The sequence below is a fragment of the Heloderma suspectum genome, chromosome 4, assembly GCF_057233095.1.
Source record: "Heloderma suspectum isolate Gila_16-S chromosome 4, 16-S_ref, whole genome shotgun sequence".
In the NCBI taxonomy this organism is placed as follows: domain Eukaryota; kingdom Metazoa; phylum Chordata; class Lepidosauria; order Squamata; family Helodermatidae; genus Heloderma; species Heloderma suspectum.
The window spans coordinates 277,073,338-277,098,991 of record NC_139461.1 but is presented as its reverse complement, the minus strand read 5'-3'; the positions used below and the strand labels follow the sequence as shown (position 1 = coordinate 277,098,991).

General features: G+C 44.4%; 1 pseudogene; it reads left to right on the top strand.

Moving 5' to 3' along the window:
• Positions 1–12,803: 12,803 nt before the first annotated feature.
• LOC146348744 (uncharacterized) lies at positions 12,804–25,295 on the top strand (annotated as a pseudogene).
• The last annotated feature ends 359 nt before the right edge of the window (positions 25,296–25,654 follow it).

Sequence of the window (25,654 nt, the reverse complement as noted above, 5' to 3'; positions counted from 1 at the left end):
TGCTGCCCTATTTTGGACCAGCTGAAGTTTCCGGACCATTTTCAAAGGCAGCCCCACGTATAACGCATTGCAGTAATCCAGACGAGAAGTTATCAGAGCATGGATAACTGTAGCAAGGCTATCTCTGTCCAGATAAGGACGTAGTTGGTATACCAGCCTAAGCTGATAAAAAGTGCTCCATGCCACTGAGTTCACCTGTGCCTCAAGTGACAGTTCTGGATCCAAGAGCACCCCCAAACTACGAACCTGATCCTTTAGGGGGAGTGCAACCCGCTCCAGAACAGGTTGAAGAAGCATTGCTAATAATAAGGCAGCAGGAGACAATGGTATCCCAGCTGAACTGTTAAAAATCTTGCAAGGTGATGCTGTCAAGGTGATGCATGCCATATGCCAGCAAATTTGGAAAACACAAGAATGGCCAACAGATTGGAAAAAATCAACCTATATCCCCATACCAAAAAAGGGAAGCACCAAAGAATGTTCAAACTATCGAATAGTGGCACTTCTTTCACATGCCAGTAAGGTAATGCTCAAGATGTTGCAAGGTAGACTCCAGCAATTCATGGAACAAGAATTGCCAGATGTACAATCTGGGTTTAGAAAAGGCAGAGGAACTAGAGACCAAATTGCCAATATCCGCTGGATAATGGAGAAAGCCCAGGAGTTTCAGAAAAACATCTATTTCTGTTTTATTGACTATTCTAAAGCCTTTGAGTGTGTGGATCATAACAAATTGTGGCAAGTTTTTGGTGGTATGGGGATACCAAGTCATTTTGTCTGCCTCCTGAGGAATCTGTATAACGACCAAGTAGCAACGGTAAGAACAGACCACGGAACAACGGACTGGTTTAAGATTGGGAAAGGAGTACGGCAGGGGTGTATACTCTCATCCTACCTATTCAACCTGTACGCAGAACACATCATGCGACATGCTGGGCTTGATGAAGCCAAGGCTGGAGTTAAAATTGCTGGAACAATCCAGCGATTGTTTAACAATCTCAACATTAACAATCTCAACATTAACATTAACAATCTCAGATATGCAGATGATAACACTTTGATGGCTGAAAGCGAGGAGGAGCTGAGGAACCTTATGACAAAGGTGAAAGAAGAAAGTGCAAAAGCTGGGTTGCAGTTAAACCTCAAAAAAACCAAGATTATGGCAACCAGCTTGATTGATAACTGGCAAATAGAGGGAGAAAACATGGAGGCAGTGACAGACTTTGTCTTTCTAGGTGCAAAGATTACTGCAGACGCTGACTGCAGCCAGGAAATCAGAAGACGTTTACTTTTTGGGAGGACAGCAATGACAAAACTTGATAAAATAGTTAAGAGCAGAGACATCACACTGACAACAAAGGTCCACATAGTTAAAGCAATGGTATTCCCCATAGTAACTTATGGCTGCGAGAGCTGGAGTATAAGGTAGGCTGAGTGAAGGAAGATAGATGCTTTTGAACTGTGGTGCTGGAGAAAAATTATGAGAGTGCCTTGGACTGCAAGAAGATCAAACCAGTCCATCCTCCAGGAAATAAAGCCAGACTGCTCACTTGAGGGAATGATCTTAAAGGCAAAACTGAAGTACTTTGGCCACATCACGAGAAGACAGGAGACCCTGGAGAAGATGCTGATGCTCGGGAAAGTGGAAGGCAAAAGGAAGAGGGGCTGACCAAGGGCAAGATGGATGGATGATATTCTGGAGGTGACGGACTCGACCTTGGGGGAGCTGGTGGTGGCGACGGCCGACAGGAATCTCTGCCGTGGGCTGGTCCATGAAGTCACAAAGAGTCGGAAGCGACTGACCGAATAAACAACAACAAGAAATGAGTAGACTATTTACATGGTGGATGCAATAGTGTCAGCATACCAAGAGATCTATGGTTGCATTTGTAAGAGTTTCCTCCTAGCTGTACCAGAAAGAAATTGCACAGACTGCTCCCCCCGCCCCCCCAATTTAGGAACTAGTTCCCTTTGCACAGAGACAGTAGTGCAGGTGACGGATCTTATGATTGAAATCCATGGCCCTACAGCCCCCCCCCCCCCCAAGAGAGAGCAGCAGATGATGGGAGATATATTTACTTGAAATAACTATCACCCCTTCCTACAACAAAATGATGCTTAGACTCAATTAAACATGTTTAGCATCAGGGCAGCAGAGGAAGATTCCATCGTATGGTACTCAGGATGGTGCTATGATTTAAGTGAGTTTAAAATGTGAAACTAAACATGCTCCTTCCAGTTTCTAGGGTGGTAAACAGCATTTTTTGTTTGTTTACTCTAACATATCAGGAATGTTGAAGCAGTTGTAAAGCATGGAATAGTGTGGTGGGGGGGAGAGATGAGGCAAAAAAGAGAAATGTTAGTCATGTGCTTCACAACTGAAGTAGTAGCCACGGACATCTAAAAGAGGTGCTAGTAAGACCATTAAGTCCAGCGTGTAACATTACCTCGCTGTGCCACAGCACATAGACTAGTTCTCCCTGTGTACAGGATAAATGGCTGGCTATTCATTCTACAGAACTAAGCATTACTTTTCTTCCCAAAAGTGCTTTTCCAAAGACTGGCAGACTTTGGCTTTGAATGGCTGTTGAATTTGTACTTCTTCCTTCATATTCTCCCTGTAAAAAACGACTTTAAAATGAATATGGCACACCAGGATGTAACTCAATGGCACAGGGAACAGCAACCTATATTTCTTTAGGATGCCAACATTCTGATGCCAAAGTGCCTCCTAGGATTGGACTACCACTTGCACTGTAATTAAATTGAATCTACTCCTGGGCTAGGCTTTGTCCCTGAACAATACTACCATTTGAGAAATACATTCTCGGGGCACTCATACATCACCCGAGCAAACTCTGTGTCCATGATGTATTGGTGTAATGCATCATCAGAGTGCACTCTCGCTCTAAGGATGTATGGGCATCATAGATCATGGAGGTGAGACAGAGCTGTGATCTACTACTCAGAAGATGGCACCAATCATGACTAGGCTGGGCCAGGCCTAAGAGAAAGTAGGTTGGCATCCAAAATAACAGTACAGATACAAAATGAGCTTAATAATTCTGCATGTATTTATTTACTATGGGTGTATGTACAAGAGGCTTCTCCTGCTCACTGCTCAGTGCTATAGTACCAAAACTGGCATGTGTTATTTAGGGTGGGTCTGAAATGAGAGTGTGATCAAGGTTGGATTGCTCCTGAAGCCTTCTGCAGGGAACAACCAATGTAATTCTATAGCAGCCTTCCCCAAACTGGTACTCTCCAGATGTTTTAGAATACTACTTCCAGCATTCCTGACCATACTGGCTGGAGCTGATAGGAGTTGAAGTCCAAGACATCTGCAGAGCACCAGGTTGAGGAAGGACGTTCTATCCCTTTCCATTTCACAGTCTTCACTTGTAAATCTATATTCTCAACTTCATATGCTAGCTTTTAGTTCCATAGTTCAAATGAAGAAACAGTCCTCTGTACTTTTCAGCAATTGTAACCTGTCCAGTCATTAACATTCACAACTCCAAAAGGGTCCTACAGACCAATCCTCAAACCACTAGAAGCCAAATTAATACAAAAAGTGAGATAATACCACCCTAAAATATGTAGCCAAGAAATGTAAGTTATGACAACCATTCCATTATAAGGGCTTTGGGGGCGAGTTTCTTTGGGGATCTTGCAAACCTCTGTATTTTAAGTGTCTTAGGGGCTTTTACAACTTTTCATATACAGGATTTGGGTGAAGGGCTGATCGTGTGTATATATGGGTATGCTTCATATTATTGTCCAAGAATACATTTATATAGGCCTCTAAGATTCCGTTCTGAATTTTTAGCAGCCAGCTTAAGCAGTAGGGCTCTGATGGGTGTCCCCAGGTTCAGATCCATGAAGCCACTTACGAGAGCTGCTGTTGAGGCTGCTGCTTCAGCCACTCCTCTTCTTGAGCTGGAAAGTGCCCAACTTGAGCTGAGAGGCTGGAGTGACAGTTGCTGTTCTTGAAACTAGCTAACTGTGGGACAGCTAGATCATGTTAGACCCTGGACTTAAATGGTCTTACAAGGGCCTCCTTTAGATGCCCATGTGTATTACTTCAGTTGTGAAGCACACAAGTAACATTTCTTTCCCCTGTCCCATTCCATGCTTTACCACTGCTTCTACATCCCTGAGATGTTAGAACAACAACTGTCAGTCCTGATTAGATAGATAGCTAGATATGAAAATGTGCAGTTCTGCATTTTAAACTCACTTAAATCATAGCACCATCATGACCACAGGTATTAAATGGATGCTATGCTAAACACATTTACTTGGGAATAAGCATCATTTTGTTATAGAAAGGGATAATATATATTTAAAGTTCCCGACATCTTTATGCAGCCTTTGTTGATCTCTCATATGTTTTTGACACTATTGACAGAGACTGGCTGCAGATAAAGTTGCTCCAACTGGGGGCTGAACCCAGACTGAACCCATTACACTGATGCAGAGGTTGTACCAAAATACTTCAACAAATGTGCAATCCTATGCATGTTTAGACAGAAAAAGTCCTACAGTTCCTAGCGTCCCTCCAGCCAGGTATGCTGGCTGGGGTATGCTGGGAATTGTAGGACATTTTTCCTGTCTAAACATGCATAGGATTGTGCCCTAAGGATAAGATGTGGTAACAAAAGTTTTCTTTCTGAGGAAATGTCAATATCCAGAGGTGTTAAACAGGGCTGTTTACTGGCACTAGTCTTGTTTAACTTTTATATAAATGATTTGGTGGAATTCTTAGATGGGATGGAAACATGCCCACCAGCCATCGGGAAAATGAAGGTGAATGTGTTGCTATACACTGACAATATGGCCCTGCTCTTCTTGACCTGGTGTGGCTTAAAAAAATCAACTGGATAACCTCTCTCTTTACTGCAAAAAGGAGCATCTGCAGATTAATTATGACAAAACTGACATTGTGGTCTTTGGGAGGAACTCCCCACATGTTGGGTGATCCTTGCAAAATAACCTCTTGAAGCAAGTTAAATCCTTCAAGACCTGGAGCTGACTGTAGTTCAGATCAAGAACTTCTTATTGCACAATTTAGAATCTGACTAAAGAGAATAGGGAAGACCCACAGAGCAGTTAGATATGAGCTCACTAAGATTCCTAATGAATATGCAGTGGAGGTGAAGAATAGATTTAAGGGACTAGATTTAGTAGATAGGGTCCTGGAAGAACTATGGACAGAAGTTTGCAACATTGTTCAGGAGGTGGCAACAAAAAACGTCCAAACGAAAAAGAAAACCAAGAAGGCAAGATGGCTGTCTGCTGAAACACTAGAAGTAGCCCAAGAAAGAAGGAAAGCAAAAGTCAACAGTGAAAGGGGGAGATATGCCCAATTCAATGCAAAATTCCAGAGGTTAGGCAGAAGAGATAAGGAATTATTTTTAAACAAGCAATGCGCGGAAGCAGAAGAGGATAATAGAATAGGAAGGACAAGAGACCTCTTCCAGACAATTAGAAACATCGGAGGTAAATTCCAGGCAAAAATGGGTATGATCAAAAACAAAGATGGCAAGGCCCTAACAGAAGCAGAAGAGATCAAGAAAAGGTGGCAAGAATATACAGAAGATCTGTACAGGACGGATAATATCAGGGATAGATTTGATGGTGTGGTCAGTGAGTTAGAGCCAGACATCCTGAAGAGTGAGGTTGAATGGGCCTTAAGAAGCATTGCTAATAATAAGGCAGCAGGAGACGACGGTATCGCAGCTGAACTGTTTAAAATCTTGCAAGATGATGCTGTCAAAGTGATGCATGCCATATGTCAGCAAATTTGGAAAACACAAGAATGGCCATCAGATTGGAAAAAATCAAGTTATATCCCCATACCAAAAAAGGGAAACACTAAAGAATGTTCAAACTATTGAACAGTGGCACTTCTTTCACATGCCAGTAAGGTAATGCTCAAGATCTTGCAAGGTAGGCTCCAGCAATTCATGGAACGAGAATTGCCAGATGTACAAGCTGGGTTTAGAAAAGGCAGAGGAACTAGAGACCAAATTTCCAGTATCTGCTGGATAATGGAGAAAACCAAGGAGTTTCAGAAAAACATCTATTTCTGTTTTATTGATGATTCTAAAGCCTTTGACTGTGTGGATCATAGCAAATTGTGGCAGGTTTTTGGTGGTATGGGGATACCAAATCATCTTGTCTGCCTCCTGAGGAATCTGTATAACGACCAAGTAGCAACGGTAAGAACAGACCATGGAACAACAGACTGGTTTAAGATTGGGAAAGGAGTACGGCAGGGTTGTATACTCTCATCCTACCTATTCAACCTGTACGCAGAACACATCATGCGACATGCTGGGCTTGATGAAGCCAAGGCTGGAGTTAAAATCGCTGGAAGAAACATTAACAATCTCAGATATGCAGATGATATCTATTTGATGGCTGAAAGTGAGGAGGAGCTGAGGAACCTCATGACGAATGCGAAAGAAGAAAGTGCAAAAGCTGGGTTGCAGTTAAACCTCAAAAAACCCAAGATTATGGCAACCAGCTTGATTGATAACTGGCAAATAGAGGGAGAAAACGTGGAGGCAGTGACAGACTTTGTCTTTCTAGGTGCAAAGATTACTGCAGACGCTGACTGCAGCCAGGAAATCAGAAGACGTTTACTTCTTGGGAGGAGAGCAATGACAAATCTTGATAAAATAGTGAAGAGCAGAGACATCACACTGACAACAAAGGTCTGCATAGTTAAAGCAATGGTATTCCCTGTAGTAACCTATGGCTGCGAGAGCTGGACCATAAGGAAGGCTGAGCGAAGGAAGATAGATGCTTGTGAACTGTGGTGTTGGAGGAAAATTCTGAGAGTGTCTTGGACTGCAAGAAGATCAAACCAGTCCATCCTCCAGGAAATAAAGCCAGACTGCTCACTTGAGGGAATGATCTTAAAGGCAAAACTGAAGTACTTTGGCCACATCACGAGAAGACAGGAGACCCTGGAGAAGATGCTGATGCTCGGGAAAGTGGAAGGCAAAAGGAAGAGGGGCCGACCAAGGGCAAGATGGATGGATGATATTCTGGAGGTGGCGGACTCAACCTTGGGGGAGCTGAGGGTGGCGACGGCCAACAGGAAGCTCTGGCGTGGGCTAGTCCATGAAGTCACAAAGAGTCGGAAGCGACTGAACGAATAAACAACAAATTTGGGTATTACCTTTTCTGAAAGACTGTCCTGGTCAGCGCATTTGAAGTACGTGGAGGCAAAAGTCAAGAGAACCACTGAGGCAATTTTGCAGTTCTTGTATTCTAAAAAGGGCCGACTGCTAACACCTGGGCCCCATCTACACGGGGGATTTACTTTGGTCCTACTGCACCTCACACACACATGTAATAGTCCCGTATCTCCGCAGCAAATCCAGTTTTTCATGTCATAAAACCCATATTTTTGCAAATTCATTTTGTGATGGATTTTTTCTAGTGTGGCTTGGGAGTCTGTGTGGCCTCAACTAGCGATAGTGGCTTCAGTGCCAGCTGTGGGAAGCAGCCTGATAGGAGGAAGGGACCGCTGAGACATCAAAGGATGGACCCGAGGAGAGAAGTTGGCTTCACCCTGTGCTGATCATGTTTTGTTTTTCCTCAAATGAGCCTTAAAGTCAGCACGCTGAAAATAGCCCACTAAACCAGTCTACTCAGAAGTAATTCCCATTGTCTTCCATTGTATTTACTCAGTATGGAAGTGGAGGGAGGGGTGAGGAAGGGAATTGCTTTGCCTTTTGTTTCAAATCTCACTCATCCGGAGGAGCTGTGCATGACTTCTTTTTTTAAAGGACGCTTGTTGATGTCGTAAGACTCCTCCCACATATTCCCAAACTTATGCTGTTTCTCGTGCAGTCTGCCACGCGAAACCATCTCTTTTCTTTTCCTTTTTCTTTTGTATGCACCACTTTAATTGGCTGCATGTGCCACTGATGGAGCAAATCTGATTTGATGAAAACATGGTTTTAAACTGAATCACGTCTGTGTGTAGCGTCTCTGTGTAGATGGGGCTCTGCACTGTTTGGGAGGCAAGGCATCCTCTGTGATGTTTCATGGGACAGACGTTTGGGGGACTGATGGTAAGATTGCTGAAGCTATGAAGAGGCTTTAGAACAGATTTCTTAAATCAACCCTATCATCCCCAGGGGGACCCCAGCCGTTCTGCTGTGGCTGGAGGCTGGCTGCCCCTCTATTATCGCAAGAATGCACAGTTGCCTGCATTTCATAAAAGGATCTTGCCCCTTCCAGCCCAGTGGCTAGTAAGGGTGGCATATTCAAGTACACGGCTAAAGGAAATATGGGTACAACTGGTCAGCTCCCTGAAACCCCTTTGTAAACGATGAGGGAAGGTGGGGGGGGTAAAAGACATGAACCAGGTGAGCAAGAGAAATATCAGCCAAGGAATAATTCCTTGGGATACTCTCTGTGATGTTAGGACAGCTCAACCCTTAAATATCATAGAATAACTCCATCAACTTGGAAGGGCCCACAATAAAGCTAAGTATTTCAGTCATCTGATTCTCCTGGTGCAGGGGCATGCATTTACTGAGTTGCATTTCCATGTGATGCCTTCGGCCGTGGTAGCAGGACACTATAGCAAGGTGCCCTGGGAGCAGCGAGTCTGTCATTACCTTCTGAAATGTCCCCTGTTCAGTGGCATCAGAGTTAAATTTATAAATGATATCCTAGGAGCTCATGAGTTCACTTCAGATGTAGAAACAATCGGTTATTTGTTGTCAGATCTAGATGCAGCAGCTACCTATAGAATATCACTGTTTGCACTAATAGCAATGCAAATTAAGGTACATTTTGTTGGTATATTGGAGGAACTTGGGGCCTTGGCTCATACTGTACTATATACATATTCCTCTTTTTTACTTTTTACTCCTTGGCTAGATGTCTTTCTTGGTGTGTTATTTCTTTTGTCATGGGCTTTGGCATGTACAATATACAAATAATTTGATTTATATTTCAAGTAAATATATCCCCTATCACCTGCTAATCTGGGGGGGGAGGTCATTTGGGGGGGGGGGGTCCTGGGTCTGTGAGGCCCTGATTCAGCCCTATGGTCCAACCCTAGCTGCAGCACTGTTGTGTGCAAGGGGGACTAGTTCTGCATTTCAGGGAGAAACAGTCTATGCAATTCCACCCTGGCAGTGCACGGAGCCAATTTCGGGAGATCCACCACAACCCCCCTACTCAAGATGGGTGCTTTCTGGCTAGGGAAGGGAGGCTTGCATTAGCAGCTGTCCTTGGTGTCAGAACACCCTCCGCCCCACAGTAAGAGGGGCCTGGCAGCAATTCTCCCCACCTCATTCTTTACACTTTAAGGAGGCTTGCAGCCTAAAGGATATGGAAGGGGGAGGCAGGTATGGAGGCCAACCCCACCCACCCCCGCTTTTAGAATGCAATCTACTTCATCATTCCCTTTAACTTCCAGCATGCATAGATGGCAGCATTAATACACCATGCATTTGCAGCCTGAGGCCCCCTATGATTTGGGGTAGAAAGCTGGTGGTGATCCCCAAACCCACCTTTTTCCTACATATCATGGGGCAGGTCTCCCTAGTAGGAGGAGCCCGCTCCTGGCATCTCCCAGTGCCCATTTTGGCATCCTCCAGATCTGTACATTTGTGTTATTTTTATAATTTATTTTAGGCATTTTAACCCTACTCTTTAACCAAAAAAGCTCCCCAAGATCAGTGGTGAGATTCTCTGCCTACAGGCTTACAATCTAAAACCATGACACACAAGAGGGAAAACACGGGGAGAGAAGGGGGGGAGCAAGCTGAGGCACCAATTCTTAAAGTTACAGCTCTTTTAACAATCAGCTCAGATGGAAACAGTTCAGGCAGTCTGATGGAAAGGATGCCATTAGGTGACAGTTGAGGGAAGGCCAAAGGCAGCTGATCTCTCAAAGAGAGACTAAGGAATAGCCCTGCTTCCCTTCTCTCCCTCTGCTCTGTAGCCTACATATTTAGGACGCAATAAGGCACTTTTGCAAATTGGCCCTAAATACTAGAAGAACCCCCCCAAAAAAAAACTCTAAATTAAAATTAATTAAATTTTAGATACCTCCAGTTAACTGAGGATTAGGCTGATAACTCCACTGGTTTTAGCAGAAGAAGAAATCTAACTTCCCAGCATTGAATCTATATGGCCAACTTTTTAAGCATCTTATTTACAAAAATATTAAACTGTGATTTATCTAGCAAAAAAGGGAGGGCCTCCAGACATTCTTTCACATCAAACTGCATTTTTCCTTCTCTCTTTTTTTTATTACCATCGTCATCAATTCCTGATGGAATATATATATATATATATATATATATATATATATATATATTTCCTTTGCAGGGGTGTTTTTATTTTTGGGGTCTTCTATTATTTTTGTACATGGGGTTAGAAAAAGGTTTGATTTTGCAGTTTAGCATGTTGAGGCCTCGAAGTGCTCACTGTCGGAGGGTGCTGATTACCCAGCTCCATTCATCAAAGTGTCACTTTTCTGACAGCCGCTAATAAATATACTGCCAGAACCCCTCACACCTGGCAGCCATGGCACACTGCAACACGCCGCTAACCTAATTTGCTAATTGCTGCTTTCCCCATTAATTTTAGTCCTGTCTTGTTTGGTGTTGACATGGAGAAAAAGGAAGAAGATGGGGAAAGCAAGAAAAATATATGGGAGATTTATTTATTTTTGTTGTTTTTCTTTATAGCTTTTAAAATTACACTTAAAAAAAAAATTCTCTCTCCTGCATCCAGGTTCAGTCCTGCACCCAGTTTTCCATTCCAAAGCTTGGCCTTGAAACAGAATAGAGAGATTTCCTCTATCATGCACAGACTGCTGTTCCCCCACGTAACCAGAATCAACTCACATATTTGGGATTAAAGGGAAGACCTTTTAAGGCAGAGAGATCATAACTTCCAGGCAGTGTAAACCCCTGGTACTGCCTATTTTAAAAATTAAGCACTGTGTTTATGCAACCTAAGGCTATACTGCAGAGCTTACTTGCTTGGTATGGAGTAAGCCCCACTGAATCTATTCGGACATAGAATTGTGCTGCACATTTTTGTTTTTCTTTGTTTATGGGGCTGTTTTGTGACTAAAACTTTCTGTGAAATGGATGAGCATAAATTTTGGAAGCTGGGGGTCTTTAGTTAACCATGCATGACCTATGCATCTCCCCCAGAATGTTTAGCCAGATTTACTGGCAACAAATTATTTTAATTTTCCTTTAGACTGTCAGGCACGCAGGGCATCAAATGAAGACACCAAATGGACATGGTTATAAGCCAAATGCTAGATTAGCCAAAACTAGCAGATCTTCATTCCCTAAGGCCCGAACTGCATTATCCTTTGTGAGTGTTTTGCTTCTCTTTATCTCAGGCTAGTGTGGAGATGCAATGCGTAATGCTGTAATACTCATTCACAAATCCATGTGCTCCAAAATTTCCTTTTAGTACTTGGCACTGGACTGCCAAAAAGATCCACATGCTACCAATTTGGAAGTTTTTGTTGTTGTTGCTTCTGCAGAAGCACACACAAATATCACATGCAAATAAACTTTTATTAATAATTGGTACCAATTCACAGTTGCAATCCTATGATTTTACTACAGCATCATATAATAACCAAGGGTGGTAAAGGCTACCTTTAAAACAAAACTTCAGAATGCTGCAAATAGTTTTCAAGTCTGTTTGCTGCAGGCTAATCCCCTCACTCTATACCAACATCCCTTTTCTCCCTCATTTAAACCTCACCTGTGCAAAGATGGTAACTGTAGATCGTCTGGATTCATGTTTGCAATAAGTCATAGCTGCACTAGGTTCCTTGCTTTGGAGACCTGGCAGCCCATTCATGTTGAGTCAGCTTGAAACTACTGCCAGGCTAGAAAAGGCCACAAACATCTGCTCTTTCTTAATATCTTGACCCTTGACACAAAGGGTAGCTGCTCCATCAGCTTCTCTCCTGAAGGCCACTGGGTCCTCCAAATGAAAACACACCAAAGCAGTTCAGGGCTTCTCAGCAGCCTTGTGGTAAGTGCCTTTTGTTCAAAGCTCAGAGCTGTTAATTAAAGACTGGTGATTAATGATTAAGCTCCATGTGGCTTCTAACTCAGTCTCAAATAGTCCTACTGCTGCTGACTTTGCTCAAGGCTTCTGGGTTAAATTCTGCTGCACACACAGCTATTTATATACAAGTCCATCAGAGTTGTAAAAAAGGAAGAGTCTCTTCTACATATACAGGGAGAAAAATTACCCCATACGATAAAGTGTAGAGGTCATCTCTTCAGACAAAGTAAACAAGATGTCCAACTGTCACAGCCACAGCTAAAGCAAGGCAAGTCATTCTTCACAAACCATTTACACACCAGAACTTCTGGCTGTAAATTGTGAGAATTAAATTGTGTGTGAAGGGAGGATGTTATTTGCCTGTGCACCAGACTTTTTTTGATGGAGGGGGGCGGAGAAAGTAATGATGGTAGGGGATCAGTTGGTGGACATAGCATCAACTGTTTAATGGAGAGATGATCCGATATGACTGCCCCATAATATCTGCAAGCCTTGGATTGTATCTGTTAGTCCTACTTAGAGTAAACCTACTGAAATGAATGGGACTTAACAGAGGTGTAGTGGTAAATTTTGAAGAACAGGCACTCATCATGACTGTCCCAATACCCATATCCCCAAGGAGAGGCCAAAGATGCAGGCACCTATGTTGATTCATTCACCACTACCTGGTGGGGTTTAGACTCACTGGAACTCAGTGCCTCTGCAAGGGTGGGGGACCGATTAAGCTAGTCCACCCCAGGATGCTGATGGATCCGGATGGTTTCCTAACGGCTCTTGGGGATTTTCCTGCTGCGTCGGCAGGTGAGTCTGTCAAAGCCCTGGCTGATCTCTGGTAGGGATGGCAGAGAATTCCACCACGGATCTCGGGGAGGCCGAATGCCAGTGCATTCGGCCCCCCAAAATCTGTGGTAGAATGGCCTGCCCCCCCGCTCCCCCCCACGGATCCCCCTGGGATGAGACTTACCTGGGGCGGATCTTCCAGGCAGCAGCGGCTGCGGCGGCAGCTGGTCTTCCAACCGGCTGCCGGCACCGCCATTTGCAGTTTTTTGTTATTTTTTTAACACACTTGTGATAGGCTATGTAAGTTTTTACATAGCCTAAAACATCTGGGTAAAAAAAAAAAAGCATACGCAAATGGCAGCGGCTATGGCCGCCGCCATTTGCATTCCTTATTTTGGGCCGTCTTAGTCTACGTAAATATTTACGTAGATCAAGACAGCAAAAATAAGGAACACAAATGGCGGCAGCCGTAGCCGCCGACATTTGCGTACGCAGTTTTGTTTTATTTATTTATTTATTTATTTATTGCATTTATACCCCGCCTTTTTTCCTCTTGCAAGGAACCCAAGGCAGCTTACATTATCCTCCTCCTCTCCATTTTATCCTCACAACAACAACCCTGTGAGGTGGGTTGGGCTGAGAGTCTGTGGCTGGCCCAAAGTCACCCAGTGAGCTTCCATGGCTGAGTGGGGACTAGAACCCGGATCTCCCAGCTCCTAGTCCAACACTTTTGCCACCTGTGTGGCCAGAAATCCAGCTGCGGACGGCTCTGGCCTGGCTGGGCCTGGCTGGCTGCTCCGCAGAGCTGCCACGGAGCACAGCCGGCCGTGGAGGATTCCAAGGGGGAGGAACAGAGCGCCCCCCCATCCAGGATTCCGGGGGGAGGGACGGAACGCCTCCCCCCCCCATAAACATAATCTGCGAACAGGTAAGTGATTTTCGTACATCCCTAATCTCTGGGATAGGGAAATGGCTGGCGGTGGACACAATCGCTCCTGAGCGCCCCCTCTCACGGAGTGGAGCCCGACCAGCACCCTGGCTTTCTGGGGAACTGGCAGCGATGAAGCGAATGAGATGGAGACTAGAGCAACGTTGGCGGAAAACTCGGAACGAGTCCGATCAAACACAGGCTAGACCTTATTTGAAAGCCTACTCCATGGCAGTGAGGGCAGCAAAGAAGTCTTTCTTTTCTACTACCATTGCATCTGCAGGGAGCAGGACAGTGGAGCTGTTTCTAGTGGCCAGGGGCCTTCTACATCCTGGCCCATGTGATAAAAATTTTGACCACTCGACAGCCCGCTGTGAATAATTTGCTCAGCACTTTGCTGATAAAATCGCTCGGATCCGTTCTGACTTGGATGCTGTAGTTGATACAGATCCTGTGGATGTCACTTTGGCTCCTGCTTGTTCAGTGTTGATGGATTCTTTTCAATTTGTGCAGCCTGAGGATGTGGACAGGATCCTTGGAGCGGTGAGAGCCACTACATGTATGTTGGATCCTTGCCCCTCCTGGCTTATTAAAGAGGGCAGAGGAGGACTGGCTGAGTGGACAACGGGAGTGGTAAATGCCTTTTTGGAACAAGGTATTGTTCCATTGTGCTTAAAACAGGCAGTTGTGAGACCTCTGCTGAAGAAGCCTTCCCTGAATTCCACCATACTAGATAATATTCATCCAGTCTCTAACGTACCATTTGGGGGCAAGGTATTGGACCGTGTGGTGACCTCCCAGCTCCAGGGGTTCCTGGATGAAATGGGGTATCTTGATCCATTTCAATCTGGTTTCAGGCCTGGGTATGGGATGGAGACTAGGGATGTACAAAAGTCACTTACCTTTTTGAAGGGTGACATTCACAGTGGGGGGGGGGAGGCGCTACATCCCTCCCCCCAAAATTCTCTCCGGCCGGCTCCATTCTGCAGTGATTCTGCGGAGCCACTGGCCAGGGCCGCCCGCAGCTGGACATCCGGCTGCTGGGCAGCCTGCAGGGATGCAAATGGCGGCTGCCGTAGCCGCCATTTGCATCCCTGTATTTTGCCATGATAGGCTACGTAAATATTTACCTAGCCTATCACAGCAAAAAAAAACCGAACATGATAGGCTGCGTACGTCTTTACATAGCCTATCACGGCAAAAAAAACAACAACAGCCAACGCAAATGGCGGCAGCTACGGCGGCCGCCATTTGCGTTCCCTTTTTTTTTTTGGCCGTGATAGGCTACATAAGTACTTACGTAGCCTATTACAGCAAAAGAGATGGGTGCAAATGGCAGCCACTATGCCATTTGCGCCCCTCTCTTTTGCTGTAATAGCCTATGTAAATATTTACGTAGGCTATCATGGCCAAATAAAAAAGGGAATGCAAATGGCGGCCACTTTAGCCACTGCCATTTGCGTTCCCTTTTTTTTGCCGTGATAGGCTATGTAAAGACGTACGCAGCCTATCATGGCTTCCGCAAGGACGCAAATGGCGTCCCCGCATTAGCCGTGATAGGCTACGTAAGTATTTACATAGCCTATCATGGCTATAGTGAAGAAGTGAATGGCGGCCATGGACGTGGCCACCATTCGCAAAGGAGCGCGAACGGCAGCAGGTAGGTGTCCTGTTTCATGTGCCTTTCGGGGGGCGGGGGACAGGGGGACTTCGTTCCGCCACGGATTTCGGGGGGCCGAATGCACTGGCATTTGGCCTCACTGAGATCCGTGCAGAATTCTCTGACATCCCTAACGGAGACAGCTTTGGTCGCCTTGGTGACCTACACCGGGAACTGGACAGGGTGTGTGTGTCCCTGTTAGTTCTGCTGGACCTCTCAGCAGCATTCAGTACCATCGACAAAGGTATTCTTCTGGGACACCTCGCTGGGATGGGACTTGGGGGTACTATTTTACAGTGGCTCCATTCCTTCCTAGCGGGGCGAACTCAGAAGGTGGTGTTGGGGGATGTCTGTTCGACTCCATGGCCATTAGCTTGTGGGGTCCTCAGGGTTCTGTTCTGTCCCCCATGCTATTTAATATCTATATGAAAGCGCTGGGAGAGGTTGTCTGAAGTTTTGCCACCAATATGCTGATGACACCCAGCTCTACTACTCCTTTCCACCAGAATCCAAGGAAGCTGTTTCTGTCCTTAACCAGTGTTTGGCATCAGTAATGGACTGGATGACTTTAGCATAGTCAATGAAGCAGAAATAGGCATTTTTCTGGAATTCTCTTGCTTTCTCCATGATCCAGCGAAAGTTGGAGATTTGATCTCTAGTTCCTCTGCCTCTTCGAAACCCAGCTTGTACTTCTGGTAGTTCACGGTTCACATACGGCTGAAGCCTAGCTTGTAGAATTTTGAGCATCACCTTGCTGGCATGTGAAATGAGAGCAATTGTACAGTAGTTTGAACACGTTGCCCTTCTTTGGAATTGGAATGTAAACTGACCTTTTCCAGTCTTGTGGCCACTGTTGAGTGTTCCAAATTTGTTGGCATATTGAGTGCAGAACTTTAACAGCATCATCTTTTAGGATTTTAAATAGCTCAGCTGGAAGACTGTCATCTCTGCTAGCTTTGTTGTTACTAATGCTTCCTAAGGCCCACTTGACTTCACATTCTTGGATGTCCGACTCAAGTTCAGTGACCGCACTATCATGGCTATCAGGGACATTCAGATCTTTCCTGTATAGTTCTTCTGTGTATTCTTTCCACCTCTTCTTAATCTCATCTGCTTCTGTTAGGTCCCTGCCTTCTTTGTCCTTTATCATGCCCGTCTTTGCACAAAATGTTCCCTTGAGATCTCCAATTTTCTTGAAGAGATCTCTAGTCTTTCCCATTCTGTTGTTTTCCTCAATTTCTTTGCATTGTTCATTTAAGAAGGCCTTCTTGTCTCTCCTTGCTATTCTCTGGAAATCTGCATTCAGTTGGGTATATCTTCCCCTTTCTCCCTTGCTTTTCACTTCCCTTCTTTCCTCAGCTACTTGTAAAGCCTCCTCAGACAGCCACTTTGCTTTCTTGCATTTCTTTTTCTTTGGGATGGAGTTAGTTGCTGCCTCCTAAACAATGTTACGGACCTCCGTCCATAGTTCCTCAGGCACTCTGTCTATCAGGTCTAATCCCTGAAATCTATTCCTCACTTCCACTGTATATTCATAAGGGATATGATTTAGGTCATACCTGAATGGTTTAGTGGTTTTCCCTATGTTCTTCAATTTAAGCTGAAATTTTGCAAGAAGCAGCTCATGATCTGAGCCACAGTCAGCTCCAGGTCTTGTTTTGACTGACTGTATAGAGCTTCTCCATCTTTGGCTGCAAAGGACATAATCAATCTGATTTCTATATTGACCATCTGGTGATGTCCATGTGTAGAGTCGCCTCTTGTGCTGTTGGAAAAGAGTGTTTGCTATGATCAGCGTGTTCTCTTGGCAAAACTCTATTAGCCTTTGTCCTGCTTCGTTTTGTACACCAAGGCCATGCTTGGTGATTTCTTGACTTACTACTTTAGCATTCCAATCCCCTATGATGAAGAGGACATCTTTTTTTGGTGTTAGTTCTAGAAGGTGTTGTAGGTCTTCATAGAACCAATCAACCTCAGCTTCTTCGGCATCAGTGGTTGGGGCATAGACTTGAATTACTGGGATGTTGAATGGTTTGCCTTGGATTCATCCTGAGATCATTCTATCGTTTTTGAGATTGTACCCCAGTACTACTTTTCCCACCCTTTTGTTGACTATGAGTGCTACTCCATTTCTTCTAAGGGATTCTTGCAAGCAGTAGTAGATATGATGGTCACCTGAACTAAATTCGCCCATGCTTGTCCATTTTAGTTCGCTGATTCCCAAGATGTCGATGTTCAATCTTGCCATCCCATGTTTGACCACCTCCAGCTTACCTTGATTCATTGATCTTACATTCCAGGTTCCTAAATAATATTGTTCTTTACAGCATCGGATTTTCTTTTCACCACCAGACACATCCACAGCTGAGTGTCCTTTTGGCTTTGGCCCAGCCGCTTCACTCTTTCTGGAGCTACTTGGAAATACCTTCTGCTCTTCCCCAGTAGTATACTGGACACCTTCCGACCTGAGGGGCTCATCTTCCGGCGTCATCTCTTTTAGCCTTGTGATACGTTCCATGGGGTTTTCTTGGCAAGAATACTGGAGTGGGTTGCCACTTCCTTCTCCAGTGGACCACATTTTGTCAGAACTCTCCACCATGACCTGTCCTTCTTGGGTGGCCCTGCACGGCATAGCTTATGGCTTCACTGAGTTATGCAAGCCCCTTCGCCACAACAAGGCAGTGATCCATGAAGGGGATGCTTCTATTAATGCAGCCAAAATAGCATTTGCCTTTTTTGTAGCCACATCATATTGTTGGCTGATATTCAGCTTGTGATCGACAACAATTCCAAGATCCTTCTCACTTGTAGTGTTGTTGAGCCACGTATCCCCCATCTTGTCACTGTGCATTTGGTTTCTTTTTCCTAGGTGAAAATTTATCCCTATTAAATTTATCCCTATTAAATTTCATTCTGTTGTTTTTTACCCAGCACTCCAGTCTCTCAAGATCACTTTGAATTTTGTTTCTGTCTTCCAAACTATTAGCTATCCCACACAATTTTGTGTCATCTGCAAATTTGATCAGCATTCCCTGCACCTCCTCCTCCAAGTCATTAATAAAAACATTGAAGAGCACTGGGCCCAGGACCGAGCCCTGCGGTACCCCACTCATTACCTCTCCCTAGTTTGAGAAGATCCCATTGATAAGCACTCTTTGAGTCTGATTCTGTAGCCAACTGTGGACCCTCTTTTGGGAGAAAACTGAGCCAAAGTAGAAATTGAGCACTTCTGCCTTTTCTTTGTCATCTGTTATCTTACTGCCATCCTTATTTAATAGCTGAACCTCCATTTCATTCCTCTGTCTATTACTATGCACATAGCTGAAGAAAGCCTTTTTGTTGTTTTTAGCATCCCTCGCTAACCTCATCTTGTTCCCAGCTTTAGCCTTCTTGATGCCATCCATGCAACTCTGTGCTACCTGCCTGTACTCTTCCTTTGTTGCTTGGCCTTCTTTCCACTTCCTATATGTGTACTTTTTTGTTTTCAGGTCATCTGTAAGCTTTTTGTGAAGCCACGTTGGCTTATTCTGTTGTCTTCCACCTTTTCCTCTTGTTGGAATTGTTTGTAATTGTGCCTTGAGAATTTCCTTTTTGAAAAGCTCCCACCCATCTTAGACTCATTTTCTCATTAGAGTCGCTTGCCATGGGACCTTACTTATCATTGTTCTGAGTTTATTAAAAGCAGCTTTCCTAAAATCCAGGGTACACGTTTGACTACACTTGGCTTTTGCTTCCCTTCAAACCAAGAACTCAAGTATAACATGGTCGCTTCCCCCAGAGTTCCTGTAACTGCTACTTTATCCACTAAGTCATCTCTGTTGGTTAGGATCAAGTCAAGGATAGCCAATCCTCTAGTTCCTTCCTCTACTTTCTGTTGGAGGAAGTTATCTGCCACACAAGTCAGGAATTTCCTGGAGGGGCCATGATTTGCAGAATTTGTCTCCCAACAAATATTGGGGAAATTGAAGTCCCCCATTACTTCTACATCATGCTTCCTTGAAACATTGGCAATTTGCTTTTCAAAAGTTTCATCCTCATCTTCTTCTTGATTGGGTGGCCAGTAGTAGACTCCGACCACCAGGTTCCTTTCATTCTTTGCTCCATTTATTTTGATCCAGATGCTCTCGATGGGGCTACCAAGCTCATCCTCCTGTACTTCTGTGCAGAGATATGTATTTTTCATATACAGTGCAGACCCACCTCCCTTTCTGTTCCTCCTGTTCTTTTTGAACAAGTTATATCCTTCATTTTCTGTATTCCAGTCATGAGAGTCACCCCACCAAGTCTCAGTTATACCTATCAAGTCATAATTTCCTTCTTTTATTAAGAGTTCAAGTTTGTTCCATTTGTTTCCCATCCTCTGGGCATTAGTATATAGACATCGAAGACCTGTGCTTCATTGTCTGGCTTTCTTCCTAAATGTGTCTGAAGACTATTATTGGGTGCTATTAGAACTGTTCTCTCCATTGCGGTGCATGAGCCTTCGTCCATTGTTACCCCCAACTTTACATCACCCTTCCCCATAGGATTCAGTTTAAAGCCCTCCTGATGAAGTTCTTCATGCTGTGGCCAAACACATTCTTCCCTGCCTTTGTGAGGTGCCAACAGCCCATCTTCCAGGAAATATATCCCGTGGTCCCAGAATCCAAATCTCTCGCGCCAGCACCACCTTCGTAACCTGTCATTCAGCCAGAGTATTTTTCTTTCCCTTTCTATCCCTCTTTAAAATACTGGAAGGATGGATGAGAAAACCATCTGGGCCCCAATGGCGGTATCATTTGTTCCCACATGAATGAGAAGAAAGGGATACCTGTCAGTGGGCTTTATGAGTGCAGGCAACCATTCAGTCATGTCTCTAATCCATCCTCCCAGGAGACAACATACCTGGCAAGTCCACGGGTCTTCGCAACATACTTGGGTCTCAATCCCACACAGCAAGGAGTCTCCCACTACTACTACTCTTCTCTTCTTCTTGTTGTAGGCCTGGGTTTCATCACCTCTGCTTGACTGACCTTCAGCCTCTTGCTCACTCTCATGCAGGTTCCCCTGTAATTCTTCCTCTGCAGACTGTCCTCCAGTCTCATCCTGAAGTACCTGGAATCAGTTCCACAACTCCACTGCTTCCACTGGTGCAGAGTGGCATCTAGTTCTTCTTCTCTTAACTGTCACCCTTTCCCAAGGCGTATCCTCTACTGCATTTTTCCTCACCTCAGCATTTCCCACTTCTGCCTCAGCTTGCTGTTACTCTTCAAGCTTCTGGTCTTCCCTTTGCTGCTATAGTTCCTCCATTCTGTCCAAGAACTCTTCGTGTTCCCTTATTCCCCGGAGGGTCGACAGTCCCCACTCCAGTCCTCTTACTTTTTACTTTTCCTTACTTTCTCTTCCAGTATCCTGGTCCCAAGTTGTTTAGGGCTTTGTACACTAGTATAAGAGCCTTAAACCTGGCCCAGTAGAGAATAGGCAGCCAGTGCAGTTCCCCAGCAAAGGAGTTGCATGCTGAAAAGGGGCAGCTCCTGACAACAGCCAAGCTACTGTGTTCTGCACTAGCTCCAGCTTCCTGAGCAGCCTTAAGGGCAGCCCCAAATAGAGCACATTGCAGTGATCCAGTCTTGAGATTACTAATAGTGTGTGCTAAAAATTTCACCCACACTTTTTCTACTGTTCTCATTCAATTTGACAGAAAAGAAATTGCTTTCGAAAAGAAATTCCTTTTGAAAAGAAATTCAATGGTGAAGAAAATTTTGGAGAAATTCTTATGGGTTGGGGTTTGGTTTCTTGTGTTTTCCTTACATAGGAGGTAGCCAAGCAGTGTGCCCAAATGTCCTGTTTTTCATTCTACAATCATCTCTCCAGTAACTTGTAGCCTCCTCGGCTTCCTGCACTTCAATTAAAGCTCAAGGGAAGACATTATGAGGTAATTTGTTCCATAGGGCTTTTTCAGATCAGGAAATGCAGGCAGTCTAGGAGGCTGCAGAGCAATGGAGAGATGTGTCATAGAAAGGAAACAGAAACACAGCACCCTCGGCCTTGCAATAATTAAGTGAGCTCAAAAACACCACAAAAATAAATTTAAAAACACCCTGAGAATGAGGCAGAAAAATGGAAGCCTCTTTCATCAGGGAAGAAAACTTTCAGGAAATTTTGGCTCAGGACTCGCTCCACCTCTTCTCTGGAGCTAGACACAATAATGTCCCCTGCATTGTGGTGGATGCAAACTGGGGGCCAGCCTGCCAACACAGTTGGTACTGTTGCCACTTGCAATGGGAGCACAACAAAACCAAAACCCCCTCATGAATATAGAACGTGAGCTACAACCCCTGCCAATGGTGAGCCCTACGTGTGAGAAACTGTCAGAGAATTTCTACTCCCCATGGAGAAATTTGGTGAAATTGACCCCACAATTTCTCTGCCCACAAAAAGGGTGGAGAGTTTTGAGAGGCCATTTGCGCACAGCTCTAGTTCCTAATGCCTGTACTACTGTGGCCAAGCTATCCCTGTCTAGTAGAGGCCATAGCTGGCAAACCATCCAAAGCTGGTAAAAGGCACTCTGAGCCGCCATGGCTACTCGGGCCTCCAGCAACAGTGATGGATCTAGGAGTATCCCCAAACAACAAACCTGATCTTTCAGAGGGAGTGCAACCCCATCCAGAACAGGCTATTCAGTGGCTGCATCAATGGCTATTAGCTCTTATAATTAAACACTGAACCTCATTCAAAAGCAACACACTTCAAGTGTCCATTTGCTGGCAACAGACAAGGCCGTCTTTATTGTGCCTAGTTTATGATCTTGTCAGGAACACCTGGCTGTACTGGAGACAGGTTGCTGAAACAGATTATGGCCAGTGTTCTTTAATTTTGTCTCCACACTTCCTTTTTGTCTATCAAGCTGTCAAGGGCTACCTGCTAAAGGCTATGGTGCTTGCTTTTCAGGACCAGTATTCACCCTCCAGTTGAGTGGAGATGAGAGCGTCCTAGCAAAGGTACAGAACCTCAAGCATGGGGGCCGAATCTGGCCCTCTGTGGTTCCCCAGATAGCCACACACCCCTAAGTTTTCTTAAGGTTTAGATGTAACTTTTACAGGCTGTTTATTAACACACTCTGCCTTGGAAGTAAATTCAGGACAGGGCAGGCTATTGCAAAGTAAATGAATACTGTGCATATGCATAGGGTTGCTGGAGAATAACCTTCTGCGATGTTTAATTTTGGGGAAGAGCTTCTAGCAGTCATTCTTAATGTGTGCTGGGATGGACCTATTCCTGTCTGCTCTACAATATTTCCAGACCTTACTTTGCTGGACTTTCCCATTGTTTTAAGTTGTAATAAATGCATTCATTGTAAGTATGTTACGAGTGCAGAACAATGTTCTTATTTTTCATCTGTGAGAGCCGTAGATTAGTATGGCCACTTACACACTGCCAAAAAAAGGACAACAGAGGATACAGTTTTGTATAAAATGGGCATCGGCTAATTTGTGTGTATAGATGCAAATGTCCAAATAATTACTGTAACTTAAGAGCAGAAATGAAATACATCTCACCATAGTCAAGAACACTGTGACCATGTGACTTGTGTGCCTGCTCAACCTGCTATCCAGGTGCTACCTCTTGATGGGTAACTTCAAGGCTCCTCCTTATGTTTCTTAACCTTTAAAGTGGACTTGGACCACACAGCCCTTCAAACAGAGGACACTTACAAATAGAGGACTGTCCTTGGTAAAGTAGGACACATGGACACTTTATGTGAAATTATGATAGCTGACATCCTGGCCCAATATTCCAGCAAGGATGGCCCACTGACTAACCTAGGATGAAGTCCTATGGAGACAGATGTCAGCTTCTGAATGCAGAGACTGATGCCTATCCAATGCAGGGTGGCCACAGCACAGAAGGGATCCTCTCCTCCATGTTCTGGCTGCCCTGCATTGTCAGCTAGATGCACAATTTCAGCTGTCTAGCTGGGGCATGTCGAAGTGGGAGGGGATGGGAAGCTGTGCAGTGCATAGGAAGCCTCATAAAGAGGCTTCTGCGGCCTGCTCCCCTCCCCGCCCTGGGAACGTCCCCTTTTCACCCTCTCCATGCTCCATTTCTGAGTGCAGACAGCAGTGAAAACCATGCCACCTATAAAGCGGCAGGAGAGGAGGCAGGGAGCACGATTTCTGGGAACTGAGGCCAGAGCCCTGGCTCCAGACTCGGTTCCCAGAAACCAAAAAATCCTATGGCCCTCTAGATACAATCTAGTAGCCATAAGATTGCTCTCTTATGCCCCTTATTCCAACAATTTACACGTAAGACACATGGCCACTTTATGTGGAATTATGAGAGCTGACATCCTGGCCCAGTATTCCAGCCAGGATGGAGTATTGACTAACGTAAGCCCTTATTCCAAGAGTTCATTCTCTTTGGCTTTCAGCAGCTGGTAGACAATATGCTTTTATACATTTTTTTTCTCTATGACTTGATGATGATGTAGGCTTTACTTAAAATATCCCCAATCTGGACACAACTGGAAATGAAAATAGTCTCCTGTATCCTTCCTTAAGCAAGTCGAACTTTGCCTTGAAAAAACATCTCTTTCCATTGCTTTGACAACAAGTGACATGGGGTTTGTCTCATCAAAATGTCATCATGTCTAAGCAGAGGCATTGCCTGAATCACAGTGAAAATGAGTAATGATCACAATTATGGGCCATATAACAGTCCAATAAAATCTAATTAAAATGATCCACATCCCATCTGCCAAGAGCATATAAGCAAAACCAGCCGTTTGGGAAGAAGGGGGAGAAAGTAAATATTGTCACGGTCGTTCTTAAAATATTTTGTTGTGAAAATCATATTTGCATTTTATAGATACCCCTAAAACTGTGGCTCCGAAGAGACTACTGGAGACATACACCATGTATGGCTTAAGAAATGGATTCTACTCACTGGTAAAATTGGACTACAAGACCATAGTTAGAAGCAACTCACTTTATCTCCATGTATCAGACATATGTAGGCAATGAACCTCCAAAGAGGCTACGCTTTATCTGCATGGCTGCTAAACAAATAATTTCAATTTTAGAAGTGTAAAGGTTGGTGTACACCAGCAGAAGTCTACATGTTACTGGCATGGAAGCAACTGCAGAAGCAGCAAGAAACATGCTGGCACAGAATTATGTTGTCTGAATCCTGTTCTCAAATGGTCCCGGAACTCATTATAAAAAAGGAGATAACAATTAGCACCCATCTATATCTCCTTAAGGAAAAGCACACCTAACAGGAGTCTCAAATTGTCTTCCTTCTGAGGATAAACAATGTACAATGTACATTATAGGTCAGTGTACACCAGCCTTCCCCAACCTGGTGCCCTTCAGATGTTTGAATTTCAACTCCCATCATCTCCAGCCAGTATGGCCTATGGTCAGGAGTACTGGAAGTTGTAGCCTAAAACATCTGGATTGCACCAAGTTGAGGAAGGCTGATGCACACAATAGAACCTCCACATGCAGGGCACTTTAAATGTGGTAGCTCTTTCGGCATAGTGGACTGTTTCTGTGCATGGACTTGCCATGTCGACTAGAACCGTATTTGTCATGCCACTGAAGATCTCAGAAACAAAAAAAGTCTACTGTGTCATGGGGAAAATTGCATCAGCCGCACATTGATCTGATGTGCAGCAAAAGCACACAGCAAGGAGATAGCTGTTAGCAGAGAGTGATTTAAAGCAGCCTCCACATGGTGGACATATTGTGTTCAAAAATCCTTTTGTTTACCCTCTAGAGGAAAGGAACTTGGCACATGTTCAGAAGAACTCAGCCTGAGATGCCAGGATTTTTGACAGCAGAAGTTGGCAACTAAGTCCAATATTTTTTGTTTCCAATCACATTCCGATTGAAACAACATTTTGTAACACTCATAAGGGACATGGTTCACTATAATGTGGCAGGCCAGTATGTGGAATACACTGACACCTCCAACTTTTATTTAACACGTTTTGCTTAGTCATATTCTAAACTCTCCATTCCTTTATTTCTGGTTCTTCACTTCCAGAGAGCTTCTTGTTCTCTATAGAACATTATTAGCAAGGCAAATAATGTATATAGTATAAATTAACATATAGGACATTATGGCTGGGAGCCAAAGCATTTTGCAACTAGTTCCTTTAGCACACCCCGCACCCCATTTGTGCAGTTAGGGTTGGACCTCAGGGCCCAAAC